The sequence below is a fragment of the Phascolarctos cinereus genome, unplaced genomic scaffold (genome assembly GCF_003287225.1).
Source record: "Phascolarctos cinereus isolate Bilbo 61053 unplaced genomic scaffold, phaCin_HiC Scaffold_5;HRSCAF=322, whole genome shotgun sequence".
Taxonomy (NCBI): domain Eukaryota; kingdom Metazoa; phylum Chordata; class Mammalia; order Diprotodontia; family Phascolarctidae; genus Phascolarctos; species Phascolarctos cinereus.
The window spans coordinates 45547775-45566210 of record NW_027555958.1 but is presented as its reverse complement, the minus strand read 5'-3'; the positions used below and the strand labels follow the sequence as shown (position 1 = coordinate 45566210).

The 18436-nt window shown below is 42.0% G+C and overlaps 1 protein-coding gene across 1 annotated transcript in view; it reads right to left on the bottom strand.

Annotated features, from left to right (window-relative positions):
• PDZK1 (PDZ domain containing 1) overlaps window positions 1-10274 on the bottom strand; it is a 40986-nt gene extending 30712 nt beyond the window's left edge. The window contains exon 1 of the mRNA XM_021003606.2: window positions 10169-10274. The gene's annotated coding sequence lies outside the window, so the exon portion shown is untranslated. The remainder of the gene's footprint in view (window positions 1-10168) is intronic.
• Between the last annotated feature and the right edge of the window lie 8162 nt (window positions 10275-18436).

Below are 18436 nucleotides of genomic sequence, written 5' to 3'. Positions count from 1 at the left end.
GCACTGCACTTGGTGCTTTCCAAGATTATTTCATTTGATTCTATGAGCCAACCATACAAGAGCTTTGATCTGCTCCATTTCAGACCTGGACCAGTTCGCTCCTCCCAGGAGCTCACCATATTAATCCAGAACTTGGCATGGATACTAATCAGCTTAGCCTACTTCAGCTCTGAACTCCTGAGCTCAAGCAATCCACCAGCCTCAGACTCCCCAGAAGCAGGGATTACTGGTACGTGCCCTCACACCTCTGCTATGCACCATTTAAAACCTTTTGGGGCCTGGTTCCAAATTGCTTCTTATAATGCCCAGATCAGTTCACAGCTCTACCAACAGTGCAGTAATCAGTTCGTTTAATATTCAACAATGAGGTAGAAATGGCATTGTCCATAAAGGAGGCACATCACCCCAAGGTTCTCTCATGCTAATGAAAAATTGTGTCAACAAGGAAAGTGATGCCACTGGGGAAAGTTTATGATTCTGTACTTAATTTCAGTAAAAGAAGAAGCCTTGAGGGGCCAGGATGCAGAAAGAAAGTGAGAAACACAACAGTGAGATGTATGGATTGGGGTAAGGGGAAGGAACTAGAAGACCAGAACAAATACAGGTACCTTTGCCACTGTCTATATATGAAATCCCCACCTATTGAAAATGCTACACATTCTTTAACGCTGTATATTCCATGAAGTCTTTCCAGAGAAAACTCTCCCCACTCGTCCACTCCCCTTTATTGGTAATATTCCTTCCCCCCGTTTTGATCTCATGTAGCACTTTGTATCTCCCCAAAATAATAATTGGGTGATATATATATAGTGCTTTATAATAACAAAGCACATTTTACATATTGCTTCATTTGAGCTTCATAAAAATCCTGTGACATTTCATCATGTTTGTGCCACTAGCAAACTTACTTCAGTGAGCTTAGTTTTGATTTTTAGTAAAATACTAGAACATATTATTATGGGAATGGTTTGTGAATATCTAAAGAAGGAAACAATGATCCCTAAAAGCTACAATGACTTCAGAAAGAACAAGTCAAGGCCAGATGAAACTCATGTCATTTTTGACAGAGTGACCTAAGTTGGTAGATCAAACAATGCTGTAGAAATAGTTTGCTTAAATTTAGGCAGTTGATAAGGTCTCTCACTGTAGAGGACAAGATGGAGAGATACACATTAGATGATAGTACTTTGGGCTATACTAGTTGACCCAAAAAGTAGTTGTTAACATTTCTGAGTCAACTTGGAGATCTCTAATGGTATGCCTCAAAAATCTGTATTTGGTCTGCTGCTATTTCACACTTTTATCAGCAGCTTAGCTAAAGCCACAGATGGCATATTTACCAAATAGCTAACACATTGGGTGACAGAGCTAAAATTGAAAAAAACAACAGGCTGAATCTACTAAGATTAAGTTTAATAGAGATTAATATAAAATCCTATAATTGTTTTTTTTTAATCAATTTCATCTATATAAGATGGTGGAAGTGAAGCTAGACAGCAGTTCATGTGAAAAATAACTAGATGGTCTAGAAGACACCAAGCACATTTCTGACCCCTCAACCTTCAGAAAGAACAATTCTTTCCCCGAACACTCCTAATAGGAGTGTTTCCCAAATATCACCAGCCAGATTGATTTCTTCCAAAGGCCTTCTAAGTTGGATAAGAATGTTGAAAGAGAGACCAAGAGAGACAGACAGACACCAACGATAAAAGCCCCCAATAAAGCTGATACCTGAAAACAGCTAGGTCATTGTACCACTGGCTAGACTAGGGATTTCCCAGATTGCATTCTTTTTTTTTTTTAAGTCTTTCATATCTTTGTATCTTCCTTTGGATTTCTATTGCTATCACCCCAATCTAGGATCATGTCTCATGTCTGGACCATTTCAGTAGCCCCCAACTAATCTCCTTGACTTCAACCTCTCCCCTCTCTAACACACGATGGCTGGATAATCCAGTCACCCACGTTTACCACCCTGGAGTAATCTTTGACTTTTCCACCTTCCTCCCTCCTCATAACCAACCCTCTTTTCTCACAATCACGCCTTCATCTCTTCCACCTGGACTATTACAATAGTCTGCTAATCAATCTACCATGCTTTTAGTCTTTCTCCCTCCTACTCTATTCTCCACCTAGCTGTCATTCCCTAACCTGGTCTCCTTGGCCTAGAGATTTCATCAGCCTAGGGGGCTCCCAATGAGGACCTTCCTCTACCAACTCAGACAGGTTCCTACTCTGCAACTTCAGTTCTTCAAAAATTGCCTGGGTCACTACGAGGTGATAGAGCTTGCTGAGTGTGGACATACAGTCAGTAGAGGTCAGAAATGGAACCTGAACCTGTGTCTCCAGATTCCAATGCCACCTCTCTATCCACTATACCACAATGCCTCATTGACCTACTTGGCTTTCCAGTATCTTCCCTCTACAATCCATCTTCCTCGTAGCTGTCGTGAAATTAGTATTTCTAAAATGCAACTCTGATCCTGTCACTCCCCTGCTCAGACCCTCACAATGTGGCTCCTATCTATCCGTCCAGGTTTATTTCACATCATTCCCCTTCATACCCTCTAAATTGTCCATTCCTGGAACTCTCCATCTCACCTCTTGCCTCTGCCTTTGCACAGGCTGTCCTCTGTGCCTGGGGTGAACTCCCTCCTCACCTCTGCCTCTTAGAATATCTTCCCATTCCCACTGATTCCATTCCTAGAAGGAGCCTAATCTCCCTTTTTCTTTAAGTTTTTTATTCATTTCAAACTTACATATAAAACAAGAAAAAGAGAAAAAAAGAACATTTCCATGTACACAATAGAAAATAAGAGAAGATTCAACAATAAAACAAAAAATTTCCATTTCACAACAACTTAGCCTAATCTCCTACCTGAAATATAATGCCCATCTACACCATATCCAATAAATGGTTCATCTAGTAGTTACTGGTGGATGAAATCTCACGCCAATATAGAGCCCGCCTTGGCATCAGGACCTCTTTGCATCTATTGGCTGTGTGAATATAGTCAAATTACCTCATGTCTTAGGGCTCCAACCCTCCAAGACCATAGGTTACAGATGAGTTGCCAATCCACCTAGATGGAGGGAGTTCCCCGTACAGATGTAGTTACAGGTCCCAGACCTGTGTATACATGCATACTTCCACATTGAAGTCAGAGTGATATACTTATCTGTGACCTCTACAAAGGTGTGTTATGTAATAGCTGGATGGATGCAATAATATCATGCTTTCTCTGGACTGACAAGACCCCTCAATCACTGACTTTGAGAGCTGGAGAGGGCCTCAGCAGCATCTAGTTCCAGTCTTCCACTACTACACAGGTGACAAGTGGTCATCTCTCCTCTGCGTGAAGACCTCCAGAAAGGGGGAGCCCACCCCCTTCCGAGGCAGTCCATTTGGCTTTGGGAGAGCTTGGACTGTGAGCAATTTTTCCCAACATCAAAACTGAATTTGCTTCTTTGCAATTTCCATCCACTGCTATTTGCTCAGCCCTCTGGGGCCCAAAAGAACAAATCAGATCCTTCTCTTATGCCCTTCAGATACTCCAAAGACAACTCTCATGTCGCCCTGAGTCTTCTTCATGGCCAGCTAAGAGGCATTATAGTGTATAGAGCATGGGGCCTAGAGTGAGTTCAAATCTGGCCTCAGACACTTACTACCTGGGTGACCTTGGGCAAGCCACTTAACCCTGTTTGCCTCAGTTTCCTCATCTGTAAATGACCTGGAGAAGGAAATGGCAAACTACTCCAGTATCTCTGCCAAGAAAACCCCAAATAGGATCACAATGAGTCGGACATGACAGAACAATAAAAAATCTTCCTGGGCTAACCATCCCCACTCCTTTCAACTGGTATGGCAGTTTTCAATACCGCATGGATTTAAAGCCTAGCGCCATCCCACTTTCCCTCCTCTGGACACGCTCCAGTTTCTCAATGTCCTTCTTCAACAGTGATACCAGGAACAAAATGCAATACCAGGTGTGAAATCTGACAAAGGTGGAGCAGAATGAGATGACCACCCATGCCCCACTTAATACTGCCCAAGATCACATTAGTTTTTCGGCTGCCGAACCACTCTACTGATTCACATCATGCTTGGAATCCACTAAAGCACCCAGATCGTTTTCAGAAAGACTACCATCTAACCATGACTCTGCCATCTTCTAATTGTAAAGTGGATTTTTATTTTTATATTCAAGGGCTAGACTTTACATTTATTCCCACTGAATTTCATTTTATCAGATCCAGCCCAGTTTTCTAGCCTGTCAAGAGTCCTTTAGATCCTGGCTCTGTCACCTACTGTGTTAGCCATCCCTCCCAGCTTTGTGTCATGTGGAAATCTATGCCTTTATCCAAGTCATTGATGAAAATATCAAACAGCACAAGGCCAAGCATAGGACCCTGGGGAACTCCATTATAGAACTTCTGACACATTAACAATGAACCATTAACAACCAATCTGAGTCTGGCCACGCAACCAATTAGCAATCCTTCACATTGCAAGCAAGTCTACGTCATACACTCCATATTCTCCATGAGAATAGGATGAGATGCCTTGCTCAATAACTTTGGTAAAATCCAGGTTAATTTTGTCCACAGCATTCCCCTCATCTACTAGTTTAGTGATCCTCTAGTATAGTAAAACCTGTACTCACTGAAGCTATGCTGGCTTTTTGTAATCACCCCTTCCTAGGGACATGTTTGCCAACAGCTCTTTAATGATCCACTCTAGAATGTTCCCAGGAATCAAAGTCAAGCTACCTGACCTAGAGGACTCAGACCTTGTTCTCTCTCCCTTTTTTTTCCTGAAAGTTGGGACAACATTTGTCTTCCAATCTTGGCTCCTGCTCCCATTTCCCACAGTCTTTCAAATATCACTGACAGTGGCTTAGCAATCACACCTGCGATTTCTTTTAGGACTTGGAGACACATTTCATCTGAGCCAAGTGATCTGAATTCAAGGGCAGCTTTTATATTCATGTTTAATTGTTTTTCAATCATGTCTGACTCTTCAAGACACTTTTTGGGGTTTTCTTGGCAAAAAAAAAACTGGAGTGGTTTGCCATTTTCTTCTCCAATTCATTTTATAGATGAGAAAATTGAGGCGAACAGGGTTAAGTGACTTGATCAGGGTCACACAGCTAGTAAGTGTCTGAGGCTGGATTTGAACTCAGGTCTTCCTAACTTCAGGCCCAGCCCTTTATCTAGTGCACCAAGGTCAGCTTGGTACTCTCTTATCTCCTTATTTATCTTGGGTAACAACTCCCTGTTAGTCATTTTTGTTCTTTAATTCCTATTAAAAAGTTAATTTTTCCTTAAGAATTGAGCATTCTACTTTCTCTTTTGTTAGTTATCATTGTTCTGTCTACCCCAAGCAATGGTCCTATCCCTTCTTTGGTTTTTTTTTGTTAGGCAATTAGGGGTTAAGTGACTTGCCCAGAGTCACACAGATAGTAATTGTCAAGTGTCAGATTTGAACTCAGGTCCTCCTGACTCCAGGGCCAGTGCTCTATCCACTGAGTCACCTAACTGCCTCCCATCCCTTCTTTGAGACTCCTTTTTTTTCTTCAAAGTAGCTTTAAAAAACTAACCCTTTTTTGTCATCCTTAGCTTCCTTTGGCAGCACCAGATCATTCTGAGCTTTAACATTTCTAACATTATTTTACAGGACCACCCCACATTCATATGCCATTCTCTGCCCTTGCTTCTATCTTCAGTAAATGTCTTTTCAAAAATCTAAGTTGGGGGCAGCTAGGTGCTATCACTTAACCCCATTTGCCTCAGTTTCCTCATCTGTAAAATGAGCTGGAGAAGGAAATGACAAGTCACTTAACCCTGATTGCTCACCAAAAAAATAAATTAAATAAATAAATAAAAATAAAAATCTAAGTTGGTGGTGAGTTCCCCATGCATCCAAATCGGTCTCTTTGGACAAATCTCTTTTCTTCTTTTCACTGGAACTGTTTCCCTTTAAGATTTCAGAATTTCATTCATAGACATTTCCTATTCCTCCTGGACTGACTTCCTCTGAAACATTTCAGTCCATGGGATCCTGCCTATCTTTCTTCTGTACCCTCTGAAATCTGCCTTCCTAAAATCTAGAGCACCTGCCGAACAATACCCAGATTTCCTTTCTTCTTTCTTTCTTCCTTTCTTCTATGACAAACTCTAGGATGGAGTGGTCACTTCCCACCAAGATTCCCTCATCTCCACCCCAGCAACCAGTTCCTCCTAATATCACTGGATATTAGCAAGGGAACTTCAGAACTCTTCTGGGCAAACATCTTCAGTTGGCAGGTGGGAAACTTAATGTCCCTAGAAGGGCTCTGACTCTGTTATCCCCTACTATATAAGCCCTAGGTAGTACTTCCTGTGGAAAGATCTAAAGTTCTTAGGGAATCCACAATACTGTGCTAGTCACCTGAGCCTTCTACCATCAATTCAGCCTGAGGGTAAGACCTCCACAGCAATGCAAAGTAGAGAGGATTCTAAGTCTTCTCTCAGTTAAAGCCATACTCTTGTACATGCTGGGACAGACTGACCATATCTACCTAATGTACCCTAATGGGGAACTGGACAAATAGGCTCAGACACCAATCATTCCCCTTCAGGAAAAGGACAGACAACTTACAGCCCTGCCTCTTCGATCCCTATAGTGTCAGGAGAAATTTGCAAGACTCCTTCTAAAGACGAAACTCAGTCATGATAAATGTCTTCTACCAAACCTCCAGACATTTATTCAATACAATAGACTCATAATAAGTTCATAGTAAGTACAAGTAAACCATATTAAGTTGAAGTGAGGTGGTAACATAGTACATAGAGTGCCAAGCTTGAAGTCAGCAAGACCTGAGTTCAAATCTGGCCTCAGACACTTACTAACTGCGTGACCCTGGGCAAGTCACTTAATCCCATTTGCCTCAGCTTCCTCATCTGTAAAATGAGCTAGAGAAGGAAATGACAAACCACTCCAGTATCTTTGCCCCTCCCCCCAAAAACCAAAACCAAACCAAATGAGGTCATGAAGAGTCAGACACAACTGAAACAGCTGAACAACAACTATACCAAATGCTGGGTACCCAAAGGAGGGGAAAACATAATAGTCTCTACCCTCAGGTAGCTTAGAGTTTTCTGGGAGAAGGGGGGACTACAACATGTATACAGATTGTAATACTATTTTATTTGAAGAGAGAGATAGCAAAAAGAAGTAGCCACTGGTATTTGGAGGCAAGGATGAGAAATCAGAGCAAGCTTTCACCTTCCTGAACCATGAAGGAAGACAGGGATTCTGAAAGAAAGTGAAGGAGGGAGTGGATTCCAGGCATGAGAGATGGATATTTGCACAGACAGAAGAGAGGCATTAACAAGTATTTCACTTAGATCCCTCTTTGTTCTCTCTGCCCCACCCCTCCCATCCCTCGAATTAGAAGGAAAGCAGGAAGAAGTCCTGTAGCCCAACCTCCTAGCTAACACCAGATTCCTCTCTATAGTATCCCTGAGAGAGTTATCCAGCACGTACAGTAAGAAATAGCTCCTTGGAATAAGGTTAGGGACCTTTGACTACCAGGCCCATGCACTTTGCACTAGATATGAGACCCTGCCCAGCATTTTAGGGTGGGAACAATGTATGAAATTCAGAGAGCTGAATGATTCACTTAATCAAGCATAATAAACAACCTCAAGGCCTCTTGGTTGTTTATCATTAGGATAAGCACCTGACTCCAGAGTCAATTCAGATTGATGAGATATGACTCTTGGGACTCTGAGACCGAGATCTTCCCAAGGATCTCTTATCTCACTTTATTGAGGTCAATAAGTAAGGAAGGATTCCACAGCATACTACAACTACCAGTCCTTCTCAAAAAATACCACTCATCACTATCATAGTTCTAGCAGACACTCACCAGAAAAATAACATGCAATAACCAAGTTGGTTGAGATGACGCATCTTCTAGACATGAGAAAATACAGATAGTCCAACTGGGCCCCAATTGACCAGTTGCCCATTATACTTTTAAAAGCCCTTTCCTCCTTCCCTCAAGCTCAGATGTGGTCCTTAGCAAGAACAAGAACTCATGTTCTTATGAGTTTCAAGACTTAGCTGAAGTAATATTATATACAATGAGGTTTCTGATCATTTTCTTTGATCAACCTGAGGTGAATTACCAAAAAGCTCAGTCCAGAGCCCCTAAGACTTCTTGGTGGGCACCTTGGCATCCCAAGCCTTGAGGGGTTCCTTGGACCTATAGAGGCTTAGCAGATATGGATATTGTATAAGAATGCCTTGCTCTTCAAAACAAATGTGGAGCCTTTAGCATTAATTATTTCTCCACAGAAAACTATGGTACAATGGAAAGACTACCCACTCTGGAATCAGAAGACCTGATTTCAAATTCTGCTTCTATCACTCACTACCTATGTAACCACAAGCAAGTTCCTTAATCTCCCTGGGCCCCCATCCCCTCATTTACATAAATGATGGGGCTTAGACTTTGAGGTCTGTTTCGGTTCTAAATCTATCACCAACAAGTTACAGCAGCTGCTTTGTGGCAGTCCTACCACTTTCAACGAGGGGTGATTGCAGAGAGTTAAAGGTTTCATAGGACACGTATTTCCCAACAGTTCTTACTTCAGCTAAAACCCTATAAAATTTCATGACCAAGGAAATCTCTACAACACTTAAGAGTCTGACAGGGTTTTAAGAGAAAAACAAGGAAAGCCTGACAGCAGAGTGATTTCCACTGATTCCACAGGAGATAGGTACATAAAGTCACCAGCAGTCCAAAAGGCTATAGACAATCCTTAACTTAGAAACACAGAAAGACGGTTAGACCCTGTATGTTTCCACAGCTAAATGGTCTTGATAAATGGGCAGGCCAGATAGATGAGGACAGGATAAACAAGTCTCTACTGTACTTTGTATTCACTCTGCCTAACCTCAGAGTGGAGGCTGTCTTACGCATGACAAATTCGCATGATGCCAGGACCCTACACAAGGTTTCCAGGGGCTCAAGACAGTGCTGCTGCCCTCCAAAGGTTGGGGAGAAAGCAAGTTACCCCACCAGCCAAGTTCCCAATTGCCCTTTAACTTCTGGTGAGGGGCCCACAGCCTTACAAGCCCTTATCTCCTCAGCCTCCAGAACCTCCCCTAGAATAAAGAAGTGAGAAGGAATAACTCATTGGATAACACATGGTAGGGAAACCTAGTGATATCAACCAAAGACTGAGTCACTCTCAATCACCCAAAAAAGTTTTTAAGTGCTCTATCCCAAAGAGGGGAAGGAGCTATGTTCTCCATTCTCCAGAGAAGGAGCTTATAGCAAAACAAAGTTATCAAGGTATTTCTAGATATTGAATTCAAGTCAAAACTCCACTTGACCCAAATAATCAGTTCCTTGTGTCACCTTAGCCATGGAACACCAATCTGATGTCTTTGGGTCAGAAGGAGGAAAATAAGTATTTATTAAGACATTGTTCTAAGTGCTTTACAAATTTTATCTCATTTGATCACAACTCTGGGGGATAGGTGCTATTATTATCCCCATTTTATAGTTAAGGAAACTGAGGCAGACAGGTTAAGTGATTTACCCAGGGTCACACAGATACTAAGTGTCTGAGACTGTACTGGAACTTAACTCTTCCTGACTCCAGGCCCATCCCTCTATCCACTTTTCCACTTAGTTCCCTAGGTAAACCTACCTCCTCCTCCAGGGCTATTCTCCCATCAATACTACAGAGAAGATCACATCTATGGCTTACCCTTCCTACTTCAGAGTAGTTAGGAAAAGAAGGAAATCTGAAGGGATAACCACTTTTCAAGAGAGGAAGTTAACAATTTATTCCTTTGACTTAAAAGCCAAGTCCAGGGGTTTCTTTTTAGGGTCAGTTCCTTGAAGAGTAACTCATGCCCCAGACCAAGGGACCATAGAACACTAGACTGTATCTTTTCTAAGAAGCTTCCTCACCTCCCTTCCCAGATGAAAGGTTTCTGTTTTTCTTTCTATCTAAGCTATCTATCTCCTGGAGAGCTGGCTACCTACTTGAGGAAAAGAAAAAACAGGGAGGAAGAAGGAAGTCCAGCCAGTGCCTTCTCCCTGGCCAAAGATAAGACAGCCCAGCCACATCAGCAACACCAGAAATTTGAAAGAGAATCTCTTACCTGTATCCAGGACTGAAGCTCTTTGTTTCACCCTGGAAATTTTTTCACTGCTGACAGGTGCTAGACTTGGACCCTGCTGGACTTTGGTTGAACAAAGGTTGATTTAAAAGCTGATTTATTTAACAGGACCTTGTGGTCTAAGTTGAAATGACCTATGTCCCCCTCCCTGTAAGCTGGCCCATAGAGCTGGGGCCATGAGGGACTGCAAAGTCCCAAACAAACCTGAGTGCTCTGTCCTGAAGGAAGGGGGACCACTGCTCACCAGCAGCCACCCTGATTCTTCTTATCAAGAACCTCACCCCTCTGCCCAGCTTCTCGGGACTTATTGAGGACCTGGGATGAGGGATAGAGTGGAGAGCGCTAGCTCGCCTGGATCCAAATCCATAATACCATCTCTGGGCAAGTCATTCCTTAGTTCTCTCCCTGAGGCAGAAGAGAAGCCAATTTCACTGAGATATCAGCCTCATTTAGGCCAAAGCTTGAGAATTTACCTGTTGCAATGCTACCTGCCAACTGAACAAGACGGCTAAGGCCAGGGCAGCAGCAGTCTTCCCTTGCAGCTCTGTCTGTGTCTCTCTCACCCACACGCAGCCCTTGAATTCTTTACCTGTCTCTTTCTGCAGAGAAGCCTTCCACCTATGGGCAATTTCTTCCTCGCACTCTTCCAACTGTGGTGCCTCCTTGTTCTTCTGCCCCACAGTGGTTGGGGAGCCTCACACCAGCAACAGAGGCGGCTAGAGAAGGGCAGCAGGAACAGGCCACATGCAGCATTGAGAAGCTATGCCCAACCCTGCTCCCCAGGACAGCTGGCTTGGACAGGTAGGCCCAACCGGTTACTCTGGCCTCCAGCCCAGGCCAAAGTGATGAACAAAACAGAGATCTCTATCAATATCACCCACACAACCAAGTTGGCTGGCACTAGTGCTCTTGGAAGACCTGAATCCCCCAGCCCACAATTAGAAATGAGGGTGACAGGTAGCTCAAGTTGCCCTAAGGTAAGAAGAGTTGAACCCAACCACAGGCTGGAGACTCAGTGGTCTAATAATCCCTCTTCCACCTAGGTTGTGCTATACAACCAAGAAAACCAAGTTATCTCTTATATCCCCCATCTGCACACACTCCCCTTACGCACACACACACACAAACACACAATGTACCCTGTCCTCATAGGTGGGAGCCAGGTGGGAGCCACATAGCTATTGCAAAGAGTCCTGAGCGCATGAATGACTAGATAAGCCAGCTTCTGACTTTCTGTTCACAGTGTACCTTCATGTACACCACACACATACACCCAGCCCGTTCTGACATTTCCTCTTCTGATCCATATCCCACCTGGTCTATTCCTGGGGCCCAGATCAAGCCCCACTTCCTCAATGACTCTATCCTCAGTTACCTTCCCCCCACAGTGAGATCTTAGAGCACCTCTTGTCTCTGTTACCCAGTTGGCCTTGACAATATACAGGCATATCTTGGAGATACTGCAAGATTGGTTCCAGACCACTGAGATTAAATGACTATTGCAATAAAGCAAGTCACACAATTTATTTTTGTTTCCCCATACATATAAAAGTTATGTTTACACTACACTGTAGTCTATGAAGTGTGCAACAGTATCATGTCTAAAAACAACAATGTACATACCTTAATTCAAAAATATTGCTTAAAAAAATGCTAACTATCATCTAAGCCTTCAGTGAGTCATAATCTTTTGCTAGGGGAGGGTCTTGCCTCCATGTTGATGGGTCCTGGCTGATAAGGGTGCTGGCTGCTAAAGGATAGGGTAGCTGTGGCAGTTTCTTAAAATAAGGCAGGAATGAAATTTGCTGCATCTATTGACTCTTCTTTTCATGAGAGATTTCTCTGAAGCGTGCAATGCTGTTAGATACCATTTTGCCCACAGTAGAACTTCTTTCATAATTGGAGTCAATCCTCTCAGACCCTAAGTTTATGTAATATTCTTCAATATCATTGTGTCTTGGGGAATAGAGAGTCTCGAGGAGAGGGGGAGAGAAACAGGGGAATGGCAGGTTGGTGGAGCAGTCAGAACACCCACATTTATCGCCCTTTTATGTGGGCATGGTTTGTGGTGCCCCAAAACAATTACAACACTAACATCAAATATCACTGATCACAGATCACCATAACAGATACAATAATAATGAAAAAGCTTGAAATATTGCAAGAATTACCAAAATGTGAAACAGACACACAATGTGAGCATGTGCTGTTGGGAAAATGGTGCCAATAAATTTATTCGACGCAGAGTTGCCATATACCTTCAATTTGTAAAAAGAAAAAAAATGCAAAAAAAAAGTGCAATAAAGCAAAGTACAATAAAATGAGGTATGCATGTACTACCTTCAATTCAATTGAACATTTATTATACTATTACTTATCTTCTTCCTGTGGCTACATGTCTTCTCTCTCCTTTCCCTCCAACCCTGACTTCACAAAGAAATATGGCACACTCTGTGTCCTCACATAACTTACATACTAGTTGAGGGGACAAGACATAAATGTGTGAAAAGTCACAAAAACAACAGAAATCCATTCATTCATCTAACGAAATGGAAGTGCAGTAAATACTAGCGATCCCTCAAAGCAACATGTAACTTACTGCCCATGCATGCACACACGCACGCACACGCACACACACACACACACACACACACACACACACAAACACACTCCCCAAGCATGTCATTAAGGCAAAAGCAAATATCATTGAGTGTGTTAGCTTCCGCCAGCATGACTTCCAAGGAAGAGGATCTGTTTAAAAAGTGGCCAAGCTCGGCTCCTTTCTTGAGCTTCACAGTCTGTCCAGTTCAGCCTGATCTCCCTGGGCCAGAGGGAGAACAAGACTCCTGTCTTGAGATATGCCAGAAGATCACCTGTTCCCAAAATTACCCCATTCACTGACTCAGAAGATTTGGATTGATAGAAAATCAAGGTTCAAATCTCAACTCTGCCATTTGCTACCTATGTGACCCGGAACAAGTCATGTTACCTAACTGGGTCTTTTTCCTCATCTGTAAAATGAGGCAATCAAGACTCCATGATTTGTATAATCAGTTTCATGTCGCCTGCCTTCTCAAAGGGTGAGGGAGGGGCAAGCAGGAGGGAGAGAATCTGGAACTCAAAATTTTTAAAAATGAATATTTAACATTTAAAAAATATAACTGGAAAATGCCTAATGAAATTAAAATATATTTTTAAAAAATTTTCTAAAGACTACAGGACCCTACTAAAGGTCCCTCTTAACTCTAAATCTGTGACCATGCTATGAAATTGATTTCACAGATTTTATTGATGAGGCCTGAATGGTGATGTTCTGTTTACTTTGTCCTCCCATCCTGTTGGTATAGGAGCAGTGATTCATAGATTTGGAGAAGTAAGGAGAGTAAAATTTAATAACCTATTATCTAGCGAAAGGAAAAAGGAGAGTTGAATAGATAGGCGCTGCCCATCTCCCACCCGTCAATCTGAGGATAGAGGGAGAAGGTAATAGAAACAGGAAAGATGCCTTGTAACTGAGCTCTGAATGTCTGTCTTTGTTCTTTTTTAAAATTCATTTTATTTTTTATTCCTGCTTTATATATGCTTAACCTAGAGTAAGCCAAAAGTTCTTGATCTTATCTCAAATGAGCTCAGGTCTAGACAGAGGAACTTCTTCTATACCCAAGAGGGTCCCAAAGAGTCTAGGGGCAATCTTTGATTTAGGGAGCCAGTGAGCATTGCATGTGGATGTGGCCAGTGCCACTATATGGGCAGGACCCAGAACCAAAGTCCATCCGCTGGTTCCTGGCTATATGTGATCTTTGTAATGCTCTTCTCAGTTCGGCACCAGTCTACGTTGCCAGGCTGACTTTATATCACTCTACTTTATCTAACAGCCAAGCTGGGCTGCCTGCCATTTCATGAACGCAGCACGTACCCTATCTCTGTATCTCTCCGCTGTCTGTCCCTCAGGCCTGGAATGCATGGCCCCACCCCGATTTCTGCCTCTTAGAATCCTTCCTTAGCTTTAAGACAATTCAAGTGCGACCCCTTACGGGAAGCCTTCCTGATCTCTCTGATTGTTAGGGCTCTCCTCTCCCTAAAACTACTCTGCACTTATTCATTTATATAAATATTATGACCTTCCATACAACATAAGTTTCTTGAGGGCAGCAATCATTTTTTCATCTTGTCGTTACATTCCCCATTGCCTAGCATGGTGCCTAGCCCAAACTAGGCACTTAAACACTTACTAAATTGACTTGTGAGTCTGGGTGACCACTAGTCATGCAGCAAGGAAGATTCTTGTTCAAGTATGGTTTGGACTAGGTGGTCTCTGAGGTCCCTTTCAACCCTATTATTCCATGACTTGAACTGAATTAGATTCCCTCTCAGTTGGGCTACATTCCACCCAAAATCTTCAGACCCAGTATAATTTAATTTCTTGTCATCCCTCATCATTAACTATTCAATTCAGAAAAGCAAATTGTTCCAGATCCCCTATCCACAACTCGACCCTTCCTGTTTCTGTGCTAGATCAAGATAGAAGACCCTTCCATCTCCTCCCCACCAAGCCACGTCACTACCTCTTAAATCGAGATCGAAACCCACCTGCTGCTGAAGGTCTCAGGATGAATGACAGGGCTGTGGCTCTGAAGGTCATCTTTGTTTACCTGACTCCTAAAGGCTCCCCTGACTTTTTCCTGTCTGCTTGTCTTGGCTCCCCTTCATGATTGGAAATTCCTCAGGGGTCGGGAGGGAGTCTTCTATTTCTTTTGCATCTGCCCTAGCAATAATAATCTCTTACATGGGCATGTCAATAAGACTACCAAACACTTTCACATACATATCCCCTAGAACTTATTTGTTCTCAATGTCTTACAGATGAGGAAACTGAGGCTTAGAATGTTCAAGTGGCTTGCTCAGGTGAACTCATACAGCCCTAGAAGGACCACACACACACACACACACACACACACACACACACACACACACACACACCAGGGACAGGATTCAGAGGTTGTTCAGTCCATACACTTGCCTGAACAGGACTGGGTAGCAAGTATGTGAAGCTAGTAGTAACTGAGGGAGTACCAGGCACCCAGTCCCACAGGGAAGGGGAGGCTAAGGTAGGAGGAAGGAAGAGCTGTTGCCCAGGGCCAGGCCAGCTAGAATGAATAATTAGGGAATGGAGTGTTGGGTAGGTCTTTAGGGAGAAAAGGCCTACAGCCCCACTCTCAGAGCAGCGCCTCATCACAAATCTTTTATAGCCACCCACAAAGTGCCATTGTCATGAGAGTGGAAGGAGACAGGCAAAAAAAGCATTTAAAGAGTCAATAGGTGCCATTCAAATGTGGATATCCTTGCTCTGTATTTCCAATTAGTCTTGAAAATTCTTTGTGTTAATTTGATTCTTCGTCCTTTTCATTTCTTATAGGCCAGTAATAATCAGTCAATCAACAATCATATATATTAACTGCCTGCTATGTGGCAGGCATTGAACTACATGCACAAAGAAAAGAAATGGCAAAAATAGTCCCTTCCCTCAAGAAACTTACATTCTAAAGGGGGATACAGCTCATATGAAACGATGTATATGAAATAAATACAGAATAGAGGGAAAGTAGCCTTAGAAGACAAGTCATTAGCAGCTGTTGGGACATAAAAACTTACTTCTTCCTGGAGTAGGTGACCCTTGAGCTGAATCTTAAAGGAAGCCAGGGATCTAACAAGTAAAGGTAAGGAGGGAGAGCCTTCCAGGCATGAGGGACAGCCAGAGCAAAGGCCTAGAGATGGGCCTTTGTATGAGAACTAGCACATAGACCACCATGTCTAGACCATAGAATGCTGGGGAATGCAAAATGCTTTACTCCCGTTATGTGAAGTAAAGTATTAAAAGACTGGAAAAATAAAAAGAAGCCAAGTTTATATTTGATCCTTGGGGAAATAGGGAGCAACCAGAGTTTGCGGAGTTTGTTAAGTTGGGGGAGGAGGGATGTAATCAGGCTTACGCTTTAAGAAAATCACTGGCAGCCACGTGAAGGATTTAATAGTCTATCATATCACATCCCACAATATATTTGGTTATTCTCTAATCCCTGGACCCACTGTAGAATGATTTCAGTGCAGGCTGTCTGTGGCCACAAGCCAGGACTGTAAGGAAATCATTTGCAAGGGGGTGGTTGGGAGATGCGGGCTTTAAAAAGAAGAATTCAGTGTTTTAGCCAGTGAAAGTAGGTGAGCATCTGACATACCACCATCTCCAGGCCTACTTACTAATATAGTATTAATATTTTAATATTAATTAATATTATTAATAATTAACAAATTAATATTAATTAATTAGTCTTGTCATTCACAGTATCTTACACTCTGGAGAATAGGAGAAGAATCATTAAAGGGAGTACATGTAAAGAAATGACAAATATCCTAAACCAGGGGTAGGGAACCTGTCCTAAACCCAGTTTTACTGGGTTTAGGACAATCTGGATGCTATGTTTTCAAGAAACAGAGCTAGGCCACGGATAGGAGGTGTCTCTTTCACGCTCTGGTTCTATTATCTTATTATCCTATGATGAGGCCTTAGCATGCTGGAGATGGGATAGCTTTAAAGATCACCTAATCCAACCTCGTCCTTTTGCAGATGAGGTAATTGAAGCCAAGAAAGTGATTTGCCCAAGATCACGCATCTAGTTAGCTGAGCTGGGAGTGAGATGTCTCCTGGCCTACCAGGGGAGGGCAAGGAGTATGTACCCACTACTGACATTACTAAAAGTTACATTACTAAAAGCCTAGGGATCAAAATGTTCCTTTTAGTCTTTTTTTCTGAATTAATTTTAAATTCTTTTTTTGCCTTCCTTTTAGGCCTCTCTTGGCTCATCAGATCTCTAAGTGTCCTATGGGTTCCATTTCAGTTTTCAGTCATGTCCAACTCTTTGTGACCCAATTTGGGATTTTTTTTTAAGTTTAAGGATGGCCTTTATTTTGTTTTAAAGTCTTTAGGACTATAAATTACAAAGGAAGCAGATCACTACAGTAGAAACCTATTGGATAGATACATAATATCTACGTATGAAAACTTAAACTCTACTCACAAGACTATCAATTATAATGCTCTTCCTTATAAAGCCATTACACTTGCAAATTATATTACACTTCATTTCTTCAGGGTGTTCTTTTGATTTTAAATACCAAATTCTTGGCTCTTAATGGTATTTGCTAAGATAGGGCATATTTCACTGACATCCTGGTGACACTGTTTCTAGCTTTGGAGAAGAGTTAATTAAGGACATCTTATTTCAAAATGGTTACTTAAAACATTGTTTGCCTACCACAAAATTCAAGCTGCCAAAAGTGAGACAACAATCCCTGACTCATCTTCTAATGGCTATGCTATGTGTCTAGACAAGTTATCAACAAAGATTCAAAGTAAAAAAGTAAGCCACCAGAATAAAAAGATTGAGAGCTGGAAATGAAACTTTTTTGGCTTGTGGAAGGAAGAAAATGGCCACTGGGGTAGCTATGGGGCAGATGCTTAAGTCATCCCTGTATAGGCTAAAGAACGAAGACAGTCTAGTATGGCCAAGTGGTATCACATCACTGCATTTCAATACAACAAACTGGATGACTCTAAGCCAATAGGACAGACTGGATAGTTATACTTGGAGTCCCAAAGGAGCTCTTTGTAAGATACAACACATTGGCCACTTAACATAATAAACAATTTTACTGGGTTTAGGACAGGTTCCCTACCCCTAGTTTAGGATATTTGTCATTTCTTTATATGTACTCCCTTTAATGATTCTTCTCCTATTCTCTAGAGCGTAAGATACTGTGAATGCCAAGACTAATTAATTAATATTGATTTATTATTAATATTAATTAATTAATATTAAAATATTAATAATATATTAGTAAGTAGGCCTGGAGATGGTGGTATGTCAGATGCTCACCTACTTTCACTGGCTAAAACATTGAATGCAGAAAAGCATGCAATGGAGAGACTTAATTTTCCTCTTTCCACCTCCCTGGTCACGTGTGCTGCCTTCATTTTTCTGAATTACTTCCCACCAATTTCTTCACTTACATGTGAGAAACCAGGGAGCAAGGGTAATAGAAATTTTAACTGTAGGCTACTTGGAAACTCTTTGCTTAAACTTTTAATAATGCCAAAAAAAATAAGTGTTAACAGAAATACTCTTTAGTAGTATCAACAAAAAAAGTGACCTAATTACCTTAGAATCAATGTTCAGAAATTAACCTTTGAGGTCT